The 23,335-nt window shown below is 45.5% G+C and overlaps 1 protein-coding gene across 3 annotated transcripts in view; it reads left to right on the top strand.

Moving 5' to 3' along the window:
- Positions 1 to 2,864: 2,864 nt before the first annotated feature.
- The window catches only part of dnajc5b (DnaJ (Hsp40) homolog, subfamily C, member 5 beta), a 185,571-nt gene continuing 165,100 nt past the window's right edge, over positions 2,865 to 23,335 (top strand). Inside the window, exons 1-2 of one of the 3 annotated variants that reach the window (XM_078540415.1) lie at positions 2,865 to 2,923; positions 3,200 to 3,284. The gene's annotated coding sequence lies outside the window, so the exon portion shown is untranslated. The remainder of the gene's footprint in view (positions 2,924 to 3,199; positions 3,285 to 23,335) is intronic. The other 2 variants (XM_078540417.1, XM_078540416.1) reach the window with 2 other exon arrangements.

Here is a 23,335-nt window from a genome sequence, read left to right as displayed (position 1 = left end):
GGAGCAGAGGAGATTGAGGGAGGATATGATTGAGGTGTATAAACTTATGAGGGGCATAGATAAGGTAGACAGGAAGGAACTTTTCCCCTTGGTGGAGGGATCAATAACCAGGGGGCATAGATTTAAGGTAAGGGGCATGAGGTTTACAGGGGATGTGATGAGCAACCTTTGCATACAGAGGGTGGTAGGAATGTGGAACTCACTGCCTGAAAGGGTGGTGGACGCAGAAACCCTCATAACTTGTAATAAGTATTTGGATGTGCACTTGCGATGCCATGACATACAAGGCTATGGGCCTAGTCCTGGAAAATGGGATTAGAATAGTTAGGTATGTGTTTGACCCGCACATCCTCGATGGGCCAAAGGGCCTTTCTCTGTGCTCCACACCTCTGATTCTGTCACTCTGTGACCGAGCAATGTTGCAACAATAATTAATTTAACCATCATCAGTGCTATGGATGTTGGGAGGACATTGTGGATCTCACTGTTGGCCTCAAATACTTGGCCGTTCCACCCCAGCCTCACCGACACCAGTTGACCTGGGTGCATGCCGCCTCTCCAGCTCAAGGGCCTCCTGCTCGAATCTGCTTAAGATGAGGAGGTGTGCCTGGCTGCCTCCAGTCCTCACATGCTCCTAGGCATTATGAGCATTCTTCTCCTAAGAAAGAGAGAACACCATTCATTATGGAAAATTGCACATGGACTCTGCATGCACACACCGTACCCGAACCACAGTGGGCCATATCAGGCCTCCAGTGCCTCCTCTCCCTGCTACTGTTGATCAGTCACACAAAGATAGTACCCCTGACCCCAACACCCCCCTAACGGCCCCCTTGGACACATGCTGCGTACATCACTTTAGGAACCACATGGTATTTGCTCCCATAGCAAGAATGTGCAACTATGTGCAGCGTCGAGGGCAGCAGATGGTTCTTGGTCACGACACCTTGAGGCTCCCCTTCCACCATCTCATCACCCTGAATAGGATATGTGCTGGAGTTCTGAGTATGCACCTAGCTGCATCTCCTGCAGGTTGCTCCCAGACTAGTCATGTGCGACTAAGAGCAACATATGGTGTGAGGGAGAACTCATCTCCTCATGAACCACTCCAGCTAATCTAAGCATGGGCACTATCTGCTTGCCCACCCAGCAAAGGAAAAATGCCCTACATGATTGAATGCAGTCACAGCAGTAAGACTTGGGGGGTGGGGAGAGGGGGGGTGGGTAAGGCTACCTGCTGGGTTAAATGCCCAATGCCAACATGGTACTCACCCTGCCAGAGCGCAACAAATTGTTGAAGTGCTTACGGCACTGGATCCAGTGTCGCGGGAGCTCACCACCACTGCCACCTCCTCCCAGGCACATTTGGTCATGTGAGGGGGCCTCCTCCTCCCATCGTGGGGGGACCAACACCTCCCGACATGCTGCCACCCCCTTGAGGGCAGCAAGGCACTCATCTGAAAAACAAGGGACACATTGGCTGCCCGCTGGCCTACCCTGCAGCCTGCCCTGCTCCTCTGCCCTTCCATCCTGCCTGGCCTGCTCACCCCACCCCTTGTGGTGTGCCCTCGAATTGGCCATTGTCAGCAGCCTACAGGAGGCTGCCAGGCCTTCTTTTAAACAGGCTGCCGGGTCACCATTGGACCCAGTGGTCTGTGCATGCCCGCCGCTGCCCGCACACTCCCGCTATCCATGGGAGTCGGCAACTATGCTGGGCGGGCCTTAATTGGCCCGCCCGCGTTAAATGGCGGCGCAGACCCGATCACGGGCGGCGACCCACCTGCACCCGCACCCACTCTCCCCCGCCCCCACAATGGAAAATTCTGCCCCTGGTATCTGTATTAAAATCTTTCCAATCTTTTTGTCAAGTATAATATAGTTAATCTTTTCTTGTTTTATAGACATTTTATTCCTAGTGTTACGAGGAATACTGGCAGATTCTTATAAACGTGTTCAGTAACTGACCTCCACGGCTTCTTAAAAAAATACAATGTTAGGATCTTCCAAGCCAGGTTTCACTCTGGGATCTGACTTGTCCATTATTGACATCAGCTGGGATCCTAACACTATCTTTTGCTGAATTTACTGTGAAGTTAAAATCAAGTCAAATGATACAATTTGTTAAGTGTGATAAAGAACATTGCCACTGCAAATTGGGCCAGGCTATTTTTTAGGGATTGGGTCTCTTTCGTATATCAATGAGAGGCCTAACACCTAACTCAAAGCCTCCCTGTGAAATTGGAATCTGATGAATGATTTTGATCACATCAGTAATATTAAGAGAGAACTGGATAGGCAATAGGGTGATTTATTTAAATTTTAAAACTTACCTATGTACTCATACTTGACTTCTCAAAGCTCTGTTGGGATCTTTCCTTTCAGGTACTTTCTGAAACATATAACCTCATGTAATTAAGTCAAAGCAATGAGAATGCAAACTGTTGTGCTGCTGCAGAAAAGATCTTTTATTCTATATTGCATCTATAAATACCCTTCAGGTACAATGAAAATACTTACATTTGTGGACGTCATTCTGTTATTTGTCGTTGGAAGAGAAAACATGCATAAACTTAATAAATATATTCTTTCTACATTTTTTAAAAATCGACTCTTACAATCTATGAAAACTGTTAGATATAATTATATTTAAATTTTACTTGCAGTTGGACCTAAGGAAACCAGATGCAAATCCTTATAGTGTATTCAGTAAATTTTAGATACTGAGATAGCAAACCTATTGTAACCTTTTAACATTGTTGTGGTAGAAAAGAGGCTGCTTTTCTCCCCACCCACTTTAGGAGCTCATCTAGATCACAAGGTTTTTTAATCTTAATCCTCCTCCAGGCAACGTTTGGAGCTAAAACAGATAACACAAATCTGTCTGACACTCCACAATGAGGCCGTATCTCATTTCTTAAGGGAGGTGAGTTAATTTTTACGTTATAGTGACTGATATTTTCAGACTAGGTACGTTCAATTTGCCACAGCTCATAGGGGCATTTCTAACCTTCCTGCATCTGTACTTTGCAAGGAAAAAAAATTGGGTTTTTCATAATTTGGCTTTTCAATGTTCTCATGTCAAGTCTGATTTCTGCAGCGAATTCTGTAAATTGCAAATAAAGCAAATGAGAAAGTGACTTCAGAGTGCTAAGGGTGCTGGCTCACACTCTTCATTGCTGCATTTGCTGCACTCCCACAGGTAGGCCATCAGTGGAAAAGAGCTCCAGCATGTATCCATTGGAAATGAGGGAAAAAAATCACGAACAGAGGAGAAAATCACTCAGGTATTCTTTCTTCTTTTATTCTGACCCACTTTTTTCTTCTTCTCTGATGCTTCTTAATTTCCCTACTCTTAAATGTTTTTATGTTTTTATCTAATTTTCTTAGGTTAATTCATAAAATGGTCCACAGTACACCAAAATCTAAAGAAGAAATGAAAGGAATGAAATTGGACATAGTTCAGCACTAATTTGCATGCCTTTGTGCAGATCCAGAGGGAGGCAGACAATGTGGGATTTGTGCCCACCTGATTGGATGTAGAGGTTGTTCTAGCCTAATTATAATGGGAGGGAATTTTCAATGCAGTCTTTGGGATCGACTACCATAATTTTGGAGGAAAGTGGATGGAAACTCCAGTTACACGTGTTATGCCAGTCAGTTAGGAGACCTCCAGTGAAATTGTCAGTGAACAATCTTTGCAAACTTCTGTCCTTGGCCTCTTCATAGGTTGTTTAGGCCAATACAGGAGTTGGCACAATAAATTTTGATGCAATGAACTTAGTCTAGAGATGGCAGCAATGGAATTTCTGTTCAATGGCTGGCAAAGCAGAGTTATTGAGAAATGAGGTGGATGTAGAGATAATTAGTCTATTTGTCATTCAAGTGGGTTCTCCCCAGACGGCATCAGGGCAATGCACCTGGCAGAGAATGGGGTGACCAGGCTTAATGCAAGATCTGGCAATGGGCATGGAAGACTCTGGCAAGATAGGGCTGCACAAGAGTTCCGTTTTTCACGTGCATTTCCTTGATGTGTTTACCACGAAGTGTTGCTGGGCAAACTGTTTCACATTTACTTCTCAAACAACTTTATCACTGTTGACCATGCATATCTATAGAGTATTGTCCAATAGGATTTCAATGCCAAACTTGTGGCAATCAGGTCACCATATTCACCACATGATACAAAATATATGTAATAGTAATAGAACAAATGCACAATTTTTTGAAAGTAAGTTTGAGATTTTAAACCACTATCAATTAAGACTGATGTATTCACTGTCAGAGCTAGGAGAACTGCTTCAAAAGGGGTTTGTAATCCAACTGCTCTGCAAAGCAAGCCGGCTGTACTCCGTCTCAATGCGGGGTGGCAATCTGTTAAATGAAGTGTCTGTCTCCGTCAGCCTGTTCCAGTTTATTTCAAAATATTTATTATTTTCAGAAAAACAAATTTCTTCAAAAATTGCCTCCATTTTATCAGAATTGGTATATTATGAAAGTTGGGGAGGGAAAAGAATCAACAAATCTCTAAATATTGGCTTCTGCGCTCTGACTCTTGCTTTATGCTGTTTCACCTGCCATTTCTGAACTTAGATGTCAGACATTTAATAAAGCTTTGGCTAATGGCCATCCTCCTGTAATCTCCCCTTTTATGCTAATAGTGCCCTAATCTTTTCAATCGCTCATTTCAACAAATCTATTAAGATGAAGGTTGACCACATTTGGATGTTGCTACACCACCCTCAGCTTGCCAAATTTGCATATTTCAACCCTCATTGGCAGCAATGCAGCACTGCCTTTTGCTCATGCATCTCGACTGTTTGCAAAAACCACCAACCACTAGCTCAACAAAACTAAGATCTTCCAGTCTCACTAGATTCCCAAGGAAATTTTGAGAACAATTTATCTGCTATCCTTGTGAAGATTAACCTTGCTTTCACAACGCTTCACAGAGCAGTCCCACAGATCTAACTGTATTGTCATTTAGAGGCACCCAGACAGATCAAGAACTGAGAAGGTAGCAAATGGCAGACACTTTTCTTGTTTCATTGAGCAAGTGGTCCTTCAGCTTCCAGGTCACTAGAAACCTGACAACTGAACAATAATTTGATAAACATAGTCATGGTATGAATGATATGTGACTCCTGTCTAACAGTAATGTGCTTGATTTTCCTTGTTTAATTAGAGACAGGTAACAAATAGCAGTCCAGCGAGTTATATCCACACTCATACCCACTGCTGCAGCATCAATTTGCCACGTGTCTGTGGCTGATTCATCACATGCGATGAGTGGCAAATGTATTAGACAACGCTGATCTATATAATGCACTTTACAGCTGTCAGATGAACATAATGGATCTCATGACATAGGAGTTCCACCCAGTGTCCTGGCTAATATTTATCCCTCAACCAACATCACTATAACAGATTATCTGGCCATTGTTACATTGCTGCTTATGGGACCTTGCTGGGTGCAAATTGGCTGCAGTGTTTCCTACATTACAACAGTAACTGTACTTCAAAAGTATTTCATTAGCTATAACGTGCTTTGGGATACTCTGAGCTTGTGAAAGCTGTTAGAAATACAAGTCTTTGTGATCTGTAACTTACAGTTGTCAGCTTTGATGCACTCACATCATGTAAGGCACCACACATTTACACTGCCAGACCCTTCTTTAACCTGATATCCTCCCAGCACCCCATAAAATCTCATTAGGCTTATCTCATCAATGAGACCCACCTCTTACTCCCTTGACCACTGCCACTTTTTGACCACATACAATCTCACTTTATGCTGGTGCTCATTGACAATGGCAATGGCTACCATCCTGCAGGCTCAATTCTCCTGGCCAGAATCTTCGGGATGGCGAGTGGGGGCGGGCCCCGCTCGTTGATGCATAAAACAATGATGTCGGGCGTGTGAAGTCGGGCGTGTGCCCCGATGTCACTGCGCGTCATTCAAATCTTCAGTTCGGTGGGCGCGCACCGGAGCCGGCTGCATGCCCGCCGAACTGTCAAAGGCCTTTTAAGCTCATTTAAATATCAATTTACATAATTAACTGAGCTGCCCATCCAACCTTAAGGTTGACGGGCAGGCAAAGAGCCCAGGCAGCCTTCACATTTATCATGGGGAGAATTTTCTCCCGATCAGAGGGGTTGGATGGGACAGGGACAGGTGGGCGTGCAGCGATAGGCTGTGCACCGCCATTTTATGTGGGCGGGCCAATTAAGGCCCGCCCAGCGTGATGTGCACCCAGAAGCGCTGAGCGCTCCCCTGTGTGGGCAGGTGGAGCAGGCTGAGTTGGGGCCTGTGCTCCTTAGTGCATGCGCGCAAAAGAGCTCAGAAATCTCCCTGAGACAGAGTTGCCTCAGTGGGGTAAGTTTGATTTTTAAAAATTTTAATAAAGGAAAAAAAAAATTTTAAGACACGTCCCCTCATGTGACTGTGTCACACGAGCTGGGACATGTCAATGAATTTTATTAAAAATTTTTATTAAACTTTAAAAACCTTCATGAAACCTCATCCCGGCAGTGGATGAGGTTTGATGATAAATGCGAAGGCCGCCTGTGCTCTTTGCCTGCCCGCCAACCTTATGGTTGGATGGGCAGCTCAGTTTATTAGTTTAATTGATATTTAAAAGGCCTTAATAGGCCTTTGACAGTTCGGGGGGTGTGCAGCTGACTCCCGTGCGCGCCCGCTGAACTGAAGATCTGAATGACGCGCGGTGACATCGGGATGCATGCCTGATGTCACCGCGCATCATTTTAGGCGTTGGTGAGCGGGCCCCGCCCCCACTCACTGACCCAAAGATTCTGGCCCATGAAACTTCATCCACAGACGGGATGAGGTTTCATGAAGGTTTTTAAAGTTTAATAAAAGTTTTTGATAAAATTCATAGACATGTCCCAGCTCATGTGACATTGTCACGAGGGGTCATGTCTTAAAATTTTTTTTCTTTATTAAAGTTTTTAAAAATCAAACTAATGCACTAACGCACGCAGGCGCCCGAAAGAGCGCAGGCCCCGACTCAGCCTACTCCTTCGACCCGTACTGGGAGCGCTCAGCGCTTCCGGGTTCGCTTCACGCTGGCTGGGCCTTAATTAGCCCGCCCAAGTAAAATGGTGGTGCGCAGCCATTAATTGGCCCGCTCCCATCTAACCCCCCCCCCCCGACGTGGAGAAAATTCTCCCCCCTGTCTTTCTAAACTGTTGTCCCCTCCTCAGGAAGAAAGACTACCATCAAATCTTACATCAATCTCAAATCCCACTGGAACTATCATTATCTAGCCCTGTGCTCACTGCTCCAATTGCTCCTTAATCAAGTTTGATCTGGTTTCCAGCTTGTGCAAGGTAGCAAGACTGCCTCAGAGAAAGCTCCAACATTCAGCACACAGATTGCTGTGCAGCAGTTGTTGAGTATGCCCTCAGCATGCCCATCTATTTGAAGGTACACAGCAGATCTGTAATGAGGCCATCTGAATCCTGCATTCGGGTGCGGGTGAACCCATACAGGTCACAGTAGCAAGGGGGTCCCAAACTGTGGTACATGTATCCCGGGAGGTATGAATAACATATCTGGAGGTCACATGGTTTAATTGTGGTTTTAAGGCATAATATAACATTTAACCCTTTTCTCTCTAATTTCTTTTTAAATTTGTTAACTTTTCATTATGTGGGTCAAAATCCTGGAATTGGGCAAGGTGGTGGCATAATGGTATTGTCACTGAATTGATAATCTAGCGACCCAGATTAATGCTCTGGGGACCTGGGTTCGAATCTCACCACAGCAGATGGTGGAATTTGATTGAATTAAAAAAACCTAGAATTAAAAATGTGAGGATGACCACAAAACCATTACCGATTGTCGTAAAATCCCATCTGGTTCACTAATGTACTTTAGGGAAGGAAAACTGCTCTCCTTACCTGGCCTGTTGTACATGTGACTCCAGACCCACAACAATGTGGTTGACTCTTAAAATGCCCCCTGAACAAGGCAATTAGGGATGGGCAATAAATGCTGGTCTAGTAAGCAACTCCCATACCCCGTGAATGAATAAATTTGAAAAAAGGTTAGGATGTTTCCTGATGGTGGCTGCCCTGCTTGTTGTAATCTTCCAAAATGCAAGGGCATGGCCCAGGGACCGCTGGTGTGTTTTGTGAATTGTATAAATTAAGGTTAAGTCTATATAGATGGGGGACATTCATTGGATAATTACTTCAGCACATATAATGGAACACTTATTGGCACTGGTGTGGGGATAGAGTTAGGTGCTATACATTTTTAATGCTTCACTTTGTGAATAAATCTAAAATTGAGTAAAGATTAACTTCTGGTCTCCTTCTTTGCCTACTGGCTGTCAGGAGTTTAATATGGTAGCAGAGGTTGGTTGCCTAAAGGTGAAGATTAGAAGCTAAGGACATTTTTTTCAGACAGAAGATTACAATCTAAGCAGATTTTGTGAAGAATAGCTGAAAGCAAGTGTAAATTGTCAGGGTATGATTTCCTGCTGATGCTATCAGGGTCTGAACCTTCCGATCAATGGAAGAATTAAGTGGATCTGTGGATCGGTGTTTGTCCCTACGAAAGAGGAAACAAGGTATGGCCTTGGCATTGTCTCTTCCTAACAAAAGTAAAATCAGAAGCAAAATATTTTGTGAGCTGGATGCTGAGGAAGGCTTGGCTCATATAATAGGTTTCATGCATGAAATTTAGCAGAAAATGATCCATTGGATGCCTATGAGGCCTGGTCATATTTTGATAGGTTTTGAAAGATAGATGGTCATTCCATAGAGGAATATATCATGGACTTTAGCAGACTGTATAAAAGATTGAAAAAATCAATTTGGCGATTTCCTGTTCAGTGCTTGTATTTACATTTCTTGATTGTGCTAAGGTGTCCCAACCACACAGGCTCCTGATCTTAACTGGGGTTCATTTCTCTGAAAGAGACTCTCTTTTGGAACACATGTCTGTTGCCTTGAAAAGATTTCTGGGGAAGTAGCCATTTGCAACAGCCTTGTTGGCACAAATGGGACATTCTGCAGTGTCACAAAGGATGGAGGATTGCAGCATTCAAGATTGTCCAGATACTGGACACAGACACCAGTACAAAGAAAGGGTTACAGAAGGAATGAGGAAGAAAGTACTTTTAGCAGACCTGGATACCACAGCAAACCACAAAATGGAGCAACAATATTCGGTGAATGAACAGCAGGAATGCCTGGGAAACAGTTGCCAGGTGACTCAAAGCATCATTATACGATGAACTTCCCAAAGTGAAATAGCAGGGTTCTCAAAGTGACACATGACACAGAGAATTTATAGGCTAAAGGAGTTGTACTAGTCACAAGAAGTTTTAGTCCAGTGATAATTGTATTGGATTCATTTAACTGTGCAGTGTTAGATAGTGCTGGCAGATCAACAGCATATAGAACAGATTGGCTAAAATGCTATCTAGATTCACTTAGTGTGATGATTGATGTAAGGTCAGGGAGTGTGAAAGTTTTACATATTTAGGTTTGGGGATGGCAAAACATTGAGGACATTAAAAAGAGTGATGATTCCATGCAAAATAATGGAGTAAGCGATTTTATTAATGCTGATATAGTCTCTCGCGAGATACCTTTGCTGTTAAGTAAGCCTTCCATGAAAAAGGCACAAACAAAACTGAACATGGAGTGCAATAAAGTAATTGCCTTTGGAAAGTCAGTGGATTTGCAGTTTGCTCAATCGGGTCATTATTGTATCTTTTAACAATACCTGGGGCAGAATTTTTCACTGAGCGGGTGGGCACGTGCCTGACCCACTCGAGTGTAAAATGACGCGCAATAACATCAAGCAAGTGTCGATATTTCGCTCGGCAGCTGCGCATGGGAGTCGGAGCTGTGCACGCCATTAATTAACAGGCTAGCTAAGGCCCTTGACAGCCCAATTGACAGCGATTTAACATTGCCCGTGAGATTTTTCGCTCGTCACATGGGCAAAACGGGCAGGCGGGCAGGCCACAATTTGCAAAACCTCATCCACGGGCAGGATAAGAAGGGTCAGCAGCATTATCCATGTGAGTAGTGGGGAGTTTTGGAGATAACTTGCCGCTGGTGGCTTACTGGTACTTGTCAGGTTAATCTCTGATCGGGGCTTCATTCTTAGCATTTCCAGGTTTCATTTCTGGACTCATTGCTTTGTCTTCATTGGAGTGCAATTTTTGGCTGCAGTCGAATACTTCAGTTGGAGTTTGGTGACTAAGAGACTTTAAGGCTTAAATTAAGGGTTAAATTCTATCTAAAGTCTAGCCTTCATTTAATTTAGCAATTAACTAAAAGTTGCTGTTAGGGTTGGAAGAGGGTGAGTTTTAGTCCAGCCTTAAAACAGGGCTCATACAGGCACTGCTTGCAGCTATAACTATTTAATTAGATAACTGGCTTAATCAGGTTTTCAGAGGCTAGGTTCAGAGGGTATAAATCCACACTGCCTGGTTGACAGCTGGATTATCAAGATCTACGAAAATATTGTTAGAGATGTAAAACATCTCTTGCTGCTTCACATACTCACCAAAAGACTCTCGTGAATTTCATGAGGTAGTTGCCATGGATCTAAAGGTATGGGATAAAGACAAAGACGGAAATATTTGCATTTTGCACTTTTTATAGACATGGCAACTGGAATTAGTCTTTCTATAGAAATAATGACAGACAAAGAGCGCCAAGGCAGTGTAACTGAGTGTACCCCAAAGATGCGCTGGGGAACCCCCCAGAGGTTCTCAGGTAAGGATTGCACAGCATTTTCCCAGGAAGAGCAAACTTCCAATGGGCAATTGTCCTGCACTGGGAACTATCTGAAAATGAGATTTAACTCATAAACTTCGGATGGTTCTGACTGTCTTACACCAATAGTTACCCAGAAAAAGTTAGAAAAATTAAAACTACCTCTAGCTTCTGGAAAGCTATTGTGCAGACACACACTGACACCCGACAGTACCCACCCCACCCCTCAACCACCTCCCCCCCTACAATGAACTCCCTCACCTCCCCTGACTGCCGCCCTCCCCTCCACTGCACTCCTTCACCTCCCCTGACTAGACCCCCATACGACTCCCTACACCCTGCCTACCTCTCCCCCCCACAGGAAATCCCCCCGACTAACCTCACCACGTGATTCCCCCCACCCCCGACCCCCCCAAAACCTCGCCCTCCACAGAACTCCACCAACCCACAAGTTCCCAGAGGACTCCCCAAGCCTTCAGAGGACTCCCCCAGCCCCCATACTGGAACTGCCCCATGCCCTTGACTACCCCCCAGGCCAGACCCAAACTGACATTCCCCTCCTCCCCCCAGCTACCCCAGCTATTTGACCGCCCCCCCACCCCTGCCTCCCACCCCAAGTGCCCGATCCCTTACCCCGAAGTTCTAATCACTTACCTGATAAATCTACCTTCTCCTTGGATGAACCTTTTAACCTACTTGATTTATAGCAACTGGTGCTTAAAAAAGGGTGTGTCGTCTCCTTGCATCCAATTCAGCAGCGCTTGACTCAGGAATAGGCTGCCCTGTACTATTCTTGCCTGGCCTGAGTCGGAAAATTGGGCAAGACAGGATCAAAAAGATTACAAGGTAAAAAAGTAGGAGCAGAATAGCAATCCGATTATGATTGTTACTCCACGGAAGTTCAGGCGCAAGGTAATTGTAGATAAAATAATGGAACAATGGATACAGACTGGACTTGGGGCACTGGCTAAGTTTCTAACTGATAATAGGGGGGAGTTTGCTCATGAGAAGTTTAGAGATATATGGAAACCTGAATGTTGTGGTTATGAATACTGCAGCTTAAGGTCCTTTTAGCAAACAATTCTGTGAAAGAAATTACGTTGTGAGCAATGAAAGGCTGCATAAAATTTTAACAGAACAACGAAAATGCAAATTGACAACTGGGTGTTGGTGTAATTCATGTGGGTAATTCATGCAAGGAATTCACTTCATGATGGTTGGAGGGTATAATCCCTGTCAATCGGTCTATGAGAGGAATCCTAAATTACCTTCTGGTTGGGCAATAGATCCCTGTCCTGGAGGGGACTACGATTAGTTCCATTTTTTCTGCATATTTGAAAACTTTACATGCAGAGAGAAGGGCTTTCATAAAGGCTGAGGTCCCAGAAAAAGGCATTATATAAGGCTGTCCAAGATAGACTTTAATTCTGGGGATATGGGGCAGAATGTTTAGGTTGGCATGTGGCTGCGCACCTGACCCAATCAGATGCGAAATCACTGGAGATGACGTCAGGCGAGTGTCCCAACGTCATCCTGCGCTCGCGCAATACTTCGGTCAGCTGGTGCGCGTGAGTGTCGGAAGCACCCCTGCCAACAATTAAGAAGACAATTAAAGTTGTTAAAGTTCCAATTGTCCTTGCTTTTTCGTGGTCCGTCCAATCTTACGATGGTTTGATGAAACCTCATCCAAGGGCGGGATGAGGTTTCCGCTATTAAATGAAAGAAAAGTAAAAATCTATGGACAAAAATTTTTAACATGTATATGTTCAGGTAACTGATTGTGATGCTTAGACATTCTTTTTGTGATTTTAAAATCTTTATTTAATTGCTTTGAAGTCTTCGGCTCCCTGAGGCAGCTCTCTGCCTTCAGGGAGCTTTCATTCAGTGCTCGCCTGCACTTACATCAGCGCCCGCCCTCCTCCCACCCCCATCCCAGCTGCGCTGAGCATTTCAGCGCGTGTTTCACGCTGTCTGGCTGTTAATTGGCCAACCAATGTCAAATCGCGGTCAGGGTCTGATTGCGGTTGGTGGTCCGTTCCCAAGCCGACCCCAGACCTCGCGCCCTCCCTCCTACCTAAAAATTCTGCCCATGGTGTATTACAAAAGAAGGACCATAAGGAATGGAAAGGTCCTCCTTTGGGGCATTGAGCCTACAGGCCCAATGGCTCTCCCCACCTCCCCCCATACCCCAGCCTACAGCAGGGACACCGCCTCTATGTAGAAGACAGGCTGCACATAGCGCAGGGGCGGGGGGTTGGGGTGGGGGAGCGGGGGGGGGGGTGGTGGGTGGTCGTTCTGCTAGTGGCAAAATGCCAACACATCCTCAAAATTGAACCTAATTGGGTCTGTAATCAGCTTAATCGGTTGCCTGCCTTCAACAATCTGAGCTCCCGCTCACTCATATGGGAAACTTCCTGATGGTAGGATAGCATTGTGGAGCCATTTGGACACAGGTATTTCCCTGCCCATGCCCCCACCCCCACCCCACAACCCACCCCTTGCCTCCAAACCTGCCATCTTGGGACCAGGAAAATTTAGCGATGTGATTCTAAGGGAATGGAATTTATGGCTGCTACTCCCATCTTTATCTATCCCCATAGCAAGGCTGACAGTGATAGCAGGCAGAGTATTTCCGTAGTCAGGTCATTGACAACACTTCAATAAGCTGTGACTGAAAGAGGTTAAAGGGGCGCATTAGTCTTGGGGGTGTGGATGAAAGTGCAGTGGGTTAACAAAAGTTTTGTTCAACTGTTGACTGCATAAGATTTGTTATTAATGCTTTAACGTCCAATTAATTGAGCAACCTACAGCTCGACATATCACTCCAGATGCTAATCATATACTCTCGAACAAACAACCTCAGCTATTACATTAAAATCAAGTAGTACTATGAAGCTATTGTTTAAGTTGTATATGTATATTACAATTTGTACATTTTATGCAATGCTTGGGCATTAAAATGGTTAAAATATTAAACCTGTATGCTGGCGAGGGTGCATGGCCAGTAGATCTGGAAGGTGTACACAATAAGAAAAGTTTGGGAACCTCTGCTCTATAGCATCAGTTATACCTTACAGAAATCATGTCTGTGCTTGGCATTCTGGCTAAGCAGGCTTTCCCTGAAATGCCTCTGGACATGTATGGTTCAGAGTTCTGAGAAGCAGTCAAATATAACAGCCCAAAAAAGGTTGTGTCCTTCTCCAACCTGTCATATTTGCAAGCTATTTTGCATGTTCTCAAACAATGTTCCCTTTTTCTAAGATTGATTCCCATTCCAGCTGAGGTAGACGTTGGACCTTCCTCCTTGCCCAGTGCCTGTGAGTGGAAGGCAATGGCAAATCTCCACTTACAACAGAAAAAATGAGAAAACAGCTCAGGAAGAAGCATCAGCAGACAATGAGCCAAGGATCTGCCTTTGGTTAGCGCACACATAAATGAATTAATGAATGTGTGTGATGCTGGCATGCATCTTTATTGCTCAATTCTAACTCTAACTCTATATTTTCCCACAGAGTAGATACTCCTGGGCTATCAAAGTGAATGATGCTGTGTCATATTCAACTGCCCATTGAAACACAGTAGGGAGAAGGATATATTGTGATCTGTAGGACATTCCCTGTAAGACATTTCAGTAGCCAATTCAGGCCATGGTGTGATCTTGTGGTACCAGGTAAGTTGCGTATTTAGTCCTTAATGAAAGGCAAATACCTTGTGTGAGGAGAACATTACAAGAATAGGTACTAGACTGCAGTTATGGATTTACCTTCTCAAATCAACTCCATGGCCTCCATTATATTTAGAGCAAGATTATCCTGGAAATTTAGAGGCTTTTGATAGGGTGTGTAACATCTACCTAGCAGCCTCACTTTACCAGCTATACACTTCATTAGTAAGGAATTGAAAATGAAAGGTGTGTCCTTTATGAATATCTCTTGCTATATATTTGTGCTTAAGAGACAAAAAGATATCATTAAGATGAGGAAATATTCCATATGAATATGCAGTTGTTTGAGATGAAATCAGTTGTGTGAGTGTGCCATATCCTAGCAGAACACTGCAAAGACACACACACAGGATAAAATTTAGAATGTTCTATAGAGTACTAAGGTGGGGATCAAAAAGTGGTTAAAAGGCAGAGGTGATGTACAGGGGTGACCAAAGGAGCATAATGAGATATAATATATAACCAACATCCATGGCAACTGCTCATGTACACAAGAGATACAGTAAAATACATGCAAATCAGTAACCAAATTGTCACAGGATACAGAACATTAGATGTTATCAGAACTTTGAATATTGTCAGTGTAATGCTTTAACAATAAGTATGACAGTTTACTTCATAGGTGTATAATTATTTCAAAATCTCATAAACAACCAAGTTATGACTGTGTTTTAATGGATAGTACAAACTGCTTCAACTAGTTCCAAATGTCTCGTGCATCCAAGCCATGTGCTCATCAAATTTAACTACAAATCTTGAGGTCACATCAACATCACCATAGAAAGTAAGGGCAGTTGTCAGACCAGTCGAAAATTGACAGGAGCAATGTACATTTGTAACATTGAAGTTCATAGAGCAGAGGATGCCTTTCAGCTCAATGTGCCTGTGTCAGCATTGCTAGAGCAGTCCACAGCTAATTCCATCGCCCTGTGCTTTGCACCCTTGCACCCCACTCTACTTAAAATATTTATTCAATTTTTCCTTTAAATATGCATTGGTCTGTGCTTCAACCATTTTTGTGGTAAAACATCCTACGCTCCAAAAACACTCTGTGTACAGGAATTTCTTCTAACTTCTTAGCTCGCTGTCAGTGACAATTTTTATTTTATTTATTCATGGGATGCAGGTGTCGCCTGGCTAGATGGATATTTATTGCCCTTCCCTAATTGCTCTTGAGAAGATGGTGGTAAGCTGTTTCCTTGAACCACTGCAGTCCATATGGTGTTGGTACACCCACAGTGCAGTTAGGGAGGGAGTTACAGGATTTTGACCCAGCGACAGTGAAGGAATGGCGATATATTTCCAAGCCAGGATGGCGAGTATCCTGAAGGGGAACTTCCAGGTGGTGGTGTTCCCATGCATCTGCTGCCCTTGTCCTTCTTAATGGTAGAGGTTATGGGCTTGGAAGGTGCTGTCGAAGGAGTCTTGGTGAGTTGCTGCAGTGCATCTTGTAGATGGTTCTATTTTTATTTACTGATCCCTATCACTGACTCCCTAGTCAGGGGAAATAGTCTCTCCCAATTCACTGTATCAGAATCTTTCTCAATTTTAAAAACCTCTCTTGAATCTCCTCTCAACTACTCCAGTGAAATAATTTCTGTGTCTGCACTCTCCTCATATCTACCATCCCTGATGAATCTATGTAGTACGCTTCATAGGGTTTTAATGGCCTTTCTATATTGGATGCCCAAAACTGCACTTAGTCCACTAACTGTTGCCTAACCAATGTTTTGTATAAGTTTATTATTACTTCTTAACTTATTTACTTAACATATTTACAATAAATTGGGTATTCCACCTGTCTGCCCATTCAGTAAGCTGTCTGTCTTCCTGAAGTTTTTTACTGTCATCTCACTGTTCATGTAAATTTTGAGTTTGTGTTCCCAGCACCCAAGTCCAAACCATCTATGTATGATCAAAAGTGAAATCATCACTGACTCTTGGGGGTGATTTTTAAGGTTGAAGAGCGCAGGGGCTTAGGTGCAGCTTGGTGGGGGTTGGGTGGTGGTGGGGGGCATGTTATGGTTATGATCACCAAAAATGCCAGTGTGTCTGGAAGCTAGCTCCAACTTGTTGATTTTCCGGTTTAACTCAGGCACCTTTGGCAGGCTGTGCATTATCCCCTCAGGAGAAGTTAGTTATCAATTCAAGTGTGGAAATTGGTCCATTGTGGTGATATTTCAACATCCTTTCAAATTTAATGGTGCTTGCATGGGGTTTACGGGTTCCTGAAAGTTGCCATTGACACCAAGGTGAGAACACAAAGCAAATTCACAGGACTCATGAAAATGCAGGTAAATTCTGTAACAAATACTCAGACCTCACAGCTGCTTTTTACCTACCACTGGAAAAGAGTTTGTTTGGATTACTTGCAGTTAGAAGCTGCTGACTACACTTTGCATGTTCTGGTGCTCATTGAGGATCTGGATATGTGACATCTTGGCTGCCTTAGATTGTTTCGTTATGTGATTGGGGTCTTGACAATGGTTTTGGGGATTGTCTATTCTCCCAAAGTATGCTGCTGAAGTTTGTAATTTCTCGAAACCATTATTCTTTATTTACAGCAAGTATTTATACATTTGGACCTCAACACAAGGTCTCTCTTACTTCTCAGTCTTGTAATCTGACATAATACATCAGTGTTATGACCCAACCCCAGGCGAGGTTCCCCAAAGTTGTTGATCTAGGCGAGACCCCTCAATTGGTCACCATCTGGCTGGGACACCCCCAAATTGTTATGACCCGGATGAGGAGGAATGAACTGGCTCCCTGTCTTTATTCAGCCCCCGCCTCTGTTGGTCGCAACAAGATTTAATCTAAAAAGGATCCCTTTCGCAGATACCTTTTTTCCAGACTCAGTCGCTCTGGTTTTGAAGGAGCCAATTTGATCAGACTTACCGGTCCTAAGCCTCTTTACATCTCTGTTCTTCCTCACGTTGTTTTACCCTCACACAGTTGTTCGTGGTGATATTGGCCTTGAGTTTTTGCTCTAGATATGGAAGCTGCGTTCTCAATCTCCTACCCATTAGTGACTCTGATGGTGAAAAACCATTTCAGAATGCTGAGGTTTGATAACTCAGAAAAGCTAGATTGAGGTCTTCGTTTTTCTTCAATAAATCTTTGACGGTTCATACTGCTCTCTCAGCTTCTCTATTCACTTGAGGATAGTGAAGTGAATTGGTTACATGAACAAAGCCATATTTGTATGCAAAATTGTGGAATAACTCATTAGCAAATTGCTTCTGTTGTGGTACTATACAATCGGTTTAATTCAATCCACCATGAGTCGTGATCAATGACAATAAGGAAGGTTTTCCCTCGAAATTCAAATAAGTCCATTCCCAGGCAGTTCCCATGGCCTTAATGGAAAAGTAGAAGATAATAGTGGTTTCTTTTGTTCTTGGCTGTTTATAGCACAAGTAAGGCGGCTAGAAATAATTCCTTCTATTGAGCGAGTAATGCCTGATCACCAGATTGATTGCTTTGCTCTTGCATGATCTTTTGTCATTCCTAGATAACCCTGGTGAACAACTTTTGATGTTTGTGGATCAACTGTGATTCCTGTGGCTTGTACTATGTGACTTAGAAACTTGATCATGGGTTTGGTGAACTCACATTTTCATTCAATGCTAGGCCTGCATCATGCAAGACTCTTAGGATGGCTCTGATTCTGCGATCGTGCTCTTCTCTCGTGGAGCCATGTATAAGCAGGTCAACCAATTAGCATATTACTCCTTCCATACTTTCTATAGTGTGACATATTGTTCTCCAGAAAATTTCTGGAGCGGGTGCTATTCCAAGGAGTAATCTATTGAAACAATAACAACTTAATGACATTATTAATGGGGTAAGCAATCTGGATTCTTTATCCATAGGCAACTGCCAAAATCTACTGTTCGCATCCAATTTGGTAAATAAAGTACCCTTGGCTAGTTTGGCAAGGCTCTCATCCACTGAGATCATCGGGTGGATCTCATGTTCCATTGACTTGTTTAGTTGAGTTAAATCCATGCAGATTCTTATAGAGCCATTTGGCTTTGGGACCGTAACCATTCCTGAACACCATTTTGTTGTCATGGTGACCAATGAGATAACTCCTTCCTGCTGTATCTTTTCAAATTCACCCTTGACTTTTTCCAAGATTGGCTGAGGGACTTTCCTCGGTGTAAAGAGGCAAATTTGTTTAGCATCAGCTCGTAAGGTGATATGGTACTCTGTTTTTAACTTCCCTAGGCCTGTAAACAATTTTGGAAATTCATTTCAAAATATACTCATCATAAATAGCTCATCAGCAACTTCATCCACTTTACAGGTGAATTTCAGTTTAGGCATGCCTTTCTGCTTAGTTGTTTTTGATTCATTCCTGGGATATGGGTGTCACTGGCTAGACCAGCATTTACTGCCCATCCCAGAGGGCATCTAATAGTCAAAATGTGGGTCTGGAGCCACATGTAGGCCAGACCAGGTAAGGACAGCAGATTTCCTCCCCTAAATGACATTAGTGAACCAGATGGGTTTTTATAACAATGGTTTCATGGTCATCATTAGACCTTTAATTCCAGGTTTTTTTATTGAATTCAAATTTCACCATGTGCCGTGGTAGGATTTGAACCCATGTACCCAGAACATTACCCTGGACCTCTGGAATACCAGTCAAGTGACATTACCACTACCTCCCCTGTGTAGAGAGCACTCTTGATTTTGAATGACATAAGAGGTTTGAGGACCTCTCAATATTTATATTTCAGCCTTGCCATGAGTTGGCCTTTCACTTTTAAAGTTGTCCCACCAGGACCTCTAATTTAGTAAATGAGGGTTGCAATGTAATTTGTTTGAGCCATTTGAATTCATCTGATAAAACAGAAACCACTGTTCTTGTGTCTAGTTTAAACTCTTGGGATGTCTATCCACTTTGAGTTCAATACATCAATACACTGTTTTCAGTATAATTTACCTTCCCTAGGAAGATTCATTCCTTTGCTTGTGGTTCTTCCAGTTCATTTATGTGGCTCTGTTTTGAAATTTTCTCCCTCTTTTTACAGGTTGTTAACATTTTTGAGTGGCAAACGGTTTGGAAATGGCCTATTTTTCCACCGTTGTGGCACTCTGCATCCTGCCCCCACCCCCCGCCCCGTGCCCCCCTCGCCCCCTGGCCCTGCTGGTCATTCTTCTCACTTGTGTGGTTTATTCCCGCCACGCCAAAAACATTTCAAAATGGTGGTTGGCGCACTTTTCCCTGTTTTGGCGGGCTTAGTCTTCCTCTTTTATGGCCTACAAACTGAATGGGTCTCATTTGATATTCTTCATGGGACCTCTCCTTGCTCATAAAGAAAAGTCCATTTCTGTTTCCTCAGTTCCATTTGTCTTGTAGTCTGCCCTGCTTTTACTAGTATTAAATCCTCTCTTGTCTGTGAAAGATCTGATAATGCTTCAGCTAGGACCCTGACTACAGTCCTGTCGTGAATCAGCTCATCCTTTAAGATTCCATGATTGCAGTTCCCTGCCAACTTATAGAGTTTGTTAATGAAAAAACCCATTCTTTCACCTGGTCTTTCCTTTTTTTTGTTAAATTTAGCCCTCTTTATTATTATATTCTGACGGATGCTGAAATAAGAAGTTGATGTCTCATCAATGCCCTGCCTTGCTATCACATCGTCAGCGATAGATACTATTGCATTAAGTAGTGTATTGGCCTGGTCTTTTTAATCATTTGTGTGCAATCCTGAAGCAGTTCTGTACCTTGTGAACCTTTTTCTCCAGTTGTCCAAGTTCTGGGCCTGTTGAGAGCCATCTGCACTCTGAAATGGTTCTGGGAGTGGTGGTGTGTATTCCATTATTCTGCTGAGTCCTGGAATTGTTCCTGCTTCTGTGCTGCTGCTTGCTGCTCTGGGCCTGTGCTCACAGTTGCCAGTTTCCTGGTCTGTGACTTAGCTTGCATCTGTTGCTTCTGCAATGTTCCAACGTCTTGGTGACTCTTAAATCTTTTTGTCTTTCCTTCAAGGATCTCTATTCTTGCCAGCCCTGTATCTTCTGTTTAAGGCTCACTGGGTCTTTTCCTTGCTGCCACTATATTTCATTATGTAGTTGAGGTCTAGACAGGCGTTTTGGGGATTGTCTATTCTCCCAAAGTATGCTGCTTGAGTCGAGAGTTTCTCAAAACCATTGCTCTTTATTTACAGCAAGCATTTACACATTTGGAACTCTACAGGAGGTTGGAAGCTCTCCTCCTAGATCTCTCTTACTTCTCATTCATGTGATTTAACATCATTAGTGTGTTTCTGATGTTAACCCTCTCCTCTACATCTCCCCCCAAATCTTTATCCCTATCATATTTACATCCTGCTATATAGCTTGGACTTTGGGCAAGATTCAAAATGAACAGCAGCTGCAGTTGCAGCAGAGGGGAGAGCAGCAGAGGGGTGCGCAGCAGCGGGGAGAGCAGCAGAGGGGAGCACAGCAGAGGGGAGAGCAGCAGAGGGGAGAGCAGCAGAGGGGAGCGCAGCAGCGGGGAGAGCAGCAGAGGGGAGAGCAGCAGAGGGGAGCGCAGCAGAGGGGAGAGCAGCAGAGGGGAGAGCAGCAGAGGGGAGAGCAGCAGAGGGGAGAGCAGCAGAGGGGAGAGCAGCAGAGGGGTGAGTAGCAGAGGGGAGCGCAGCAGAGGGGAGCGCAGCAGAGGGGAGCGCAGCAGAGGGGAGAGCAGCAGCGGGGAGAGCAGCAGCGGGGAGAGCAGCAGAGGGGAGAGCAGCAGCGGGGAGAGCAGCAGCGGGGAGAGCAGCAGCGGGGAGAGCAGCAGAGGGGAGCGCAGCAGAGGGGAGAGCAGCAGAGGGGAGCGCAGCAGAGGGGAGCGCAGCAGAGGGGAGCGCAGCAGAGGGGAGAGCAGCAGAGGGGAGAGCAGCAGAGGGGAGCGCAGCAGAGGGGAGAGCAGCAGAGGGGCGAGCAGCAGAGGGGAGAGCAGCAGAGGGGAGCGCAGCAGAGGGGAGCGCAGCAGAGGGGAGCGCAGCAGAGGGGAGAGCAGCAGAGGGGCAAGCAGCAGAGGGGAGCGCAGCAGCGGGGAGCGCAGCAGCGGGGAGAGCAGCAGAGGGGAGAGCAGCAGAGGGGAGAGCAGCAGAGGGGAGCGCAGCAGAGGGGAGCGCAGCAGAGGGGAGAGCAGCAGAGGGGAGAGCAGCAGAGGGGAGAGCAGCAGAGGGGAGAGCAGCAGAGGGGAGAGCAGCAGAGGGGTGAGTAGCAGAGGGGAGCGCAGCAGAGGGGAGCGCAGCAGAGGGGAGCGCAGCAGAGGGGAGAGCAGCAGCGGGGAGAGCAGCAGCGGGGAGAGCAGCAGAGGGGAGAGCAGCAGCGGGGAGAGCAGCAGCGGGGAGAGCAGCAGCGGGGAGAGCAGCAGAGGGGAGCGCAGCAGAGGGGAGAGCAGCAGAGGGGAGCGCAGCAGAGGGGAGCGCAGCAGAGGGGAGCGCAGCAGAGGGGAGAGCAGCAGAGGGGAGAGCAGCAGAGGGGAGCGCAGCAGAGGGGAGAGCAGCAGAGGGGCGAGCAGCAGAGGGGAGAGCAGCAGAGGGGAGCGCAGCAGAGGGGAGCGCAGCAGAGGGGAGAGCAGCAGAGGGGCGAGCAGCAGAGGGGAGCGCAGCAGAGGGGAGCACAGCAGCGGGGAGAGCAGCAGAGGGGAGAGCAGCAGAGGGGAGAGCAGCAGAGGGGAGAGCAGCAGAGGGGAGAGCAGCAGAGGGGAGCGCAGCAGAGGGGAGCGCAGCAGAGGGGAGAGCAGCAGAGGGGCGAGCAGCAGAGGGGCGAGCAGCAGAGGGGAGCGCAGCAGAGGGGAGCGCAGCAGAGGGGAGGGCAGCAGAGGGGAGGGCAGCAGAGGGGAGGGCAGAAGAGGGGAGAGCAGCAGAGGGGAGCGCAGCAGAGGGGAGCGCAGCAGAGGGGAGCGCAGCAGAGGGGAGCGCAGCAGAGGGGAGAGCAGCAGAGGGGAGAGCAGCAGAGGGGAGCGCAGCAGAGGGGAGAGCAGCAGAGGGGTGAGCAGCAGAGGGGAGAGCAGCAGAGGGGAGAGCAGCAGAGGGGAGCGCAGCAGAGGGGAGAGCAGCAGAGGGAATGAGGATCGCAGGTGGCACTACTCAGGTATAAAGATGTTCAGGCAGACACTCAGCTTTCCTAACATCTTGGAAAAGCAGCGCTTCAAGAGGCTGAGGTTGTCAAATCAACTGGTATCAGATTTTTGCAGCCTCCTAGAAGAAGATCTACTCCCTGCTGAGCGTGGTGACCATGCATTACCAGTGGCTGTAAAAGTGCACACAGCTTTCAAATTTATTGCCTGCACAGTAGGAGGTCCACAAATATCCCCATCCTCAATGATGGGGGAGCCCAGTGCATCAGTGCAAAAGGCAGGACTAAAGCATTTGCAGCCATCTTCAGCCAGAAGAGCTGAGTGGATGATTCATTTCAGCCTCCTCCTGATGTCCCCAGCATCACAGATGCCAGTCTTCAGCCAATTCGATTCATTCCACATGATATCAAGAAACGCCTCAAGGCACTGGATGCTGCAAAGGCTATGGGCCCTGACAAAATTCCCGCTATTGTACTGAAAACTTGTTCTCCAGAACTTGCCGCAGCCCTAGCCAAGCAGTTCCAGTACAGCTGTAACACTGGCATCTACCCGGCTATGTGGAAAATTGTCCAGGTTTGTCCTGTCTACAAAAAGCAGGACAAATCCAATCTGGCCAATTATCCCCCTTCAGTAAACTCTCGATCATCAGCAAAGTGATGGAAAGTGCCACTAGCAGTGCTACCGAGTGGCATTTACTCAGCAGTAACCTGCCCACTGACGCTCAGTTTGGGTTCTGTAACTCAGCTCCTAACCTCATTACAGCCTTG

This window comes from Cetorhinus maximus, chromosome 4, assembly GCF_964194155.1.
Source record: "Cetorhinus maximus chromosome 4, sCetMax3.hap1.1, whole genome shotgun sequence".
NCBI lineage: Eukaryota > Metazoa > Chordata > Chondrichthyes > Lamniformes > Cetorhinidae > Cetorhinus > Cetorhinus maximus.
Note: the sequence above shows the minus strand (reverse complement) of the source record. Positions and strands in the feature narration are given on the sequence as shown.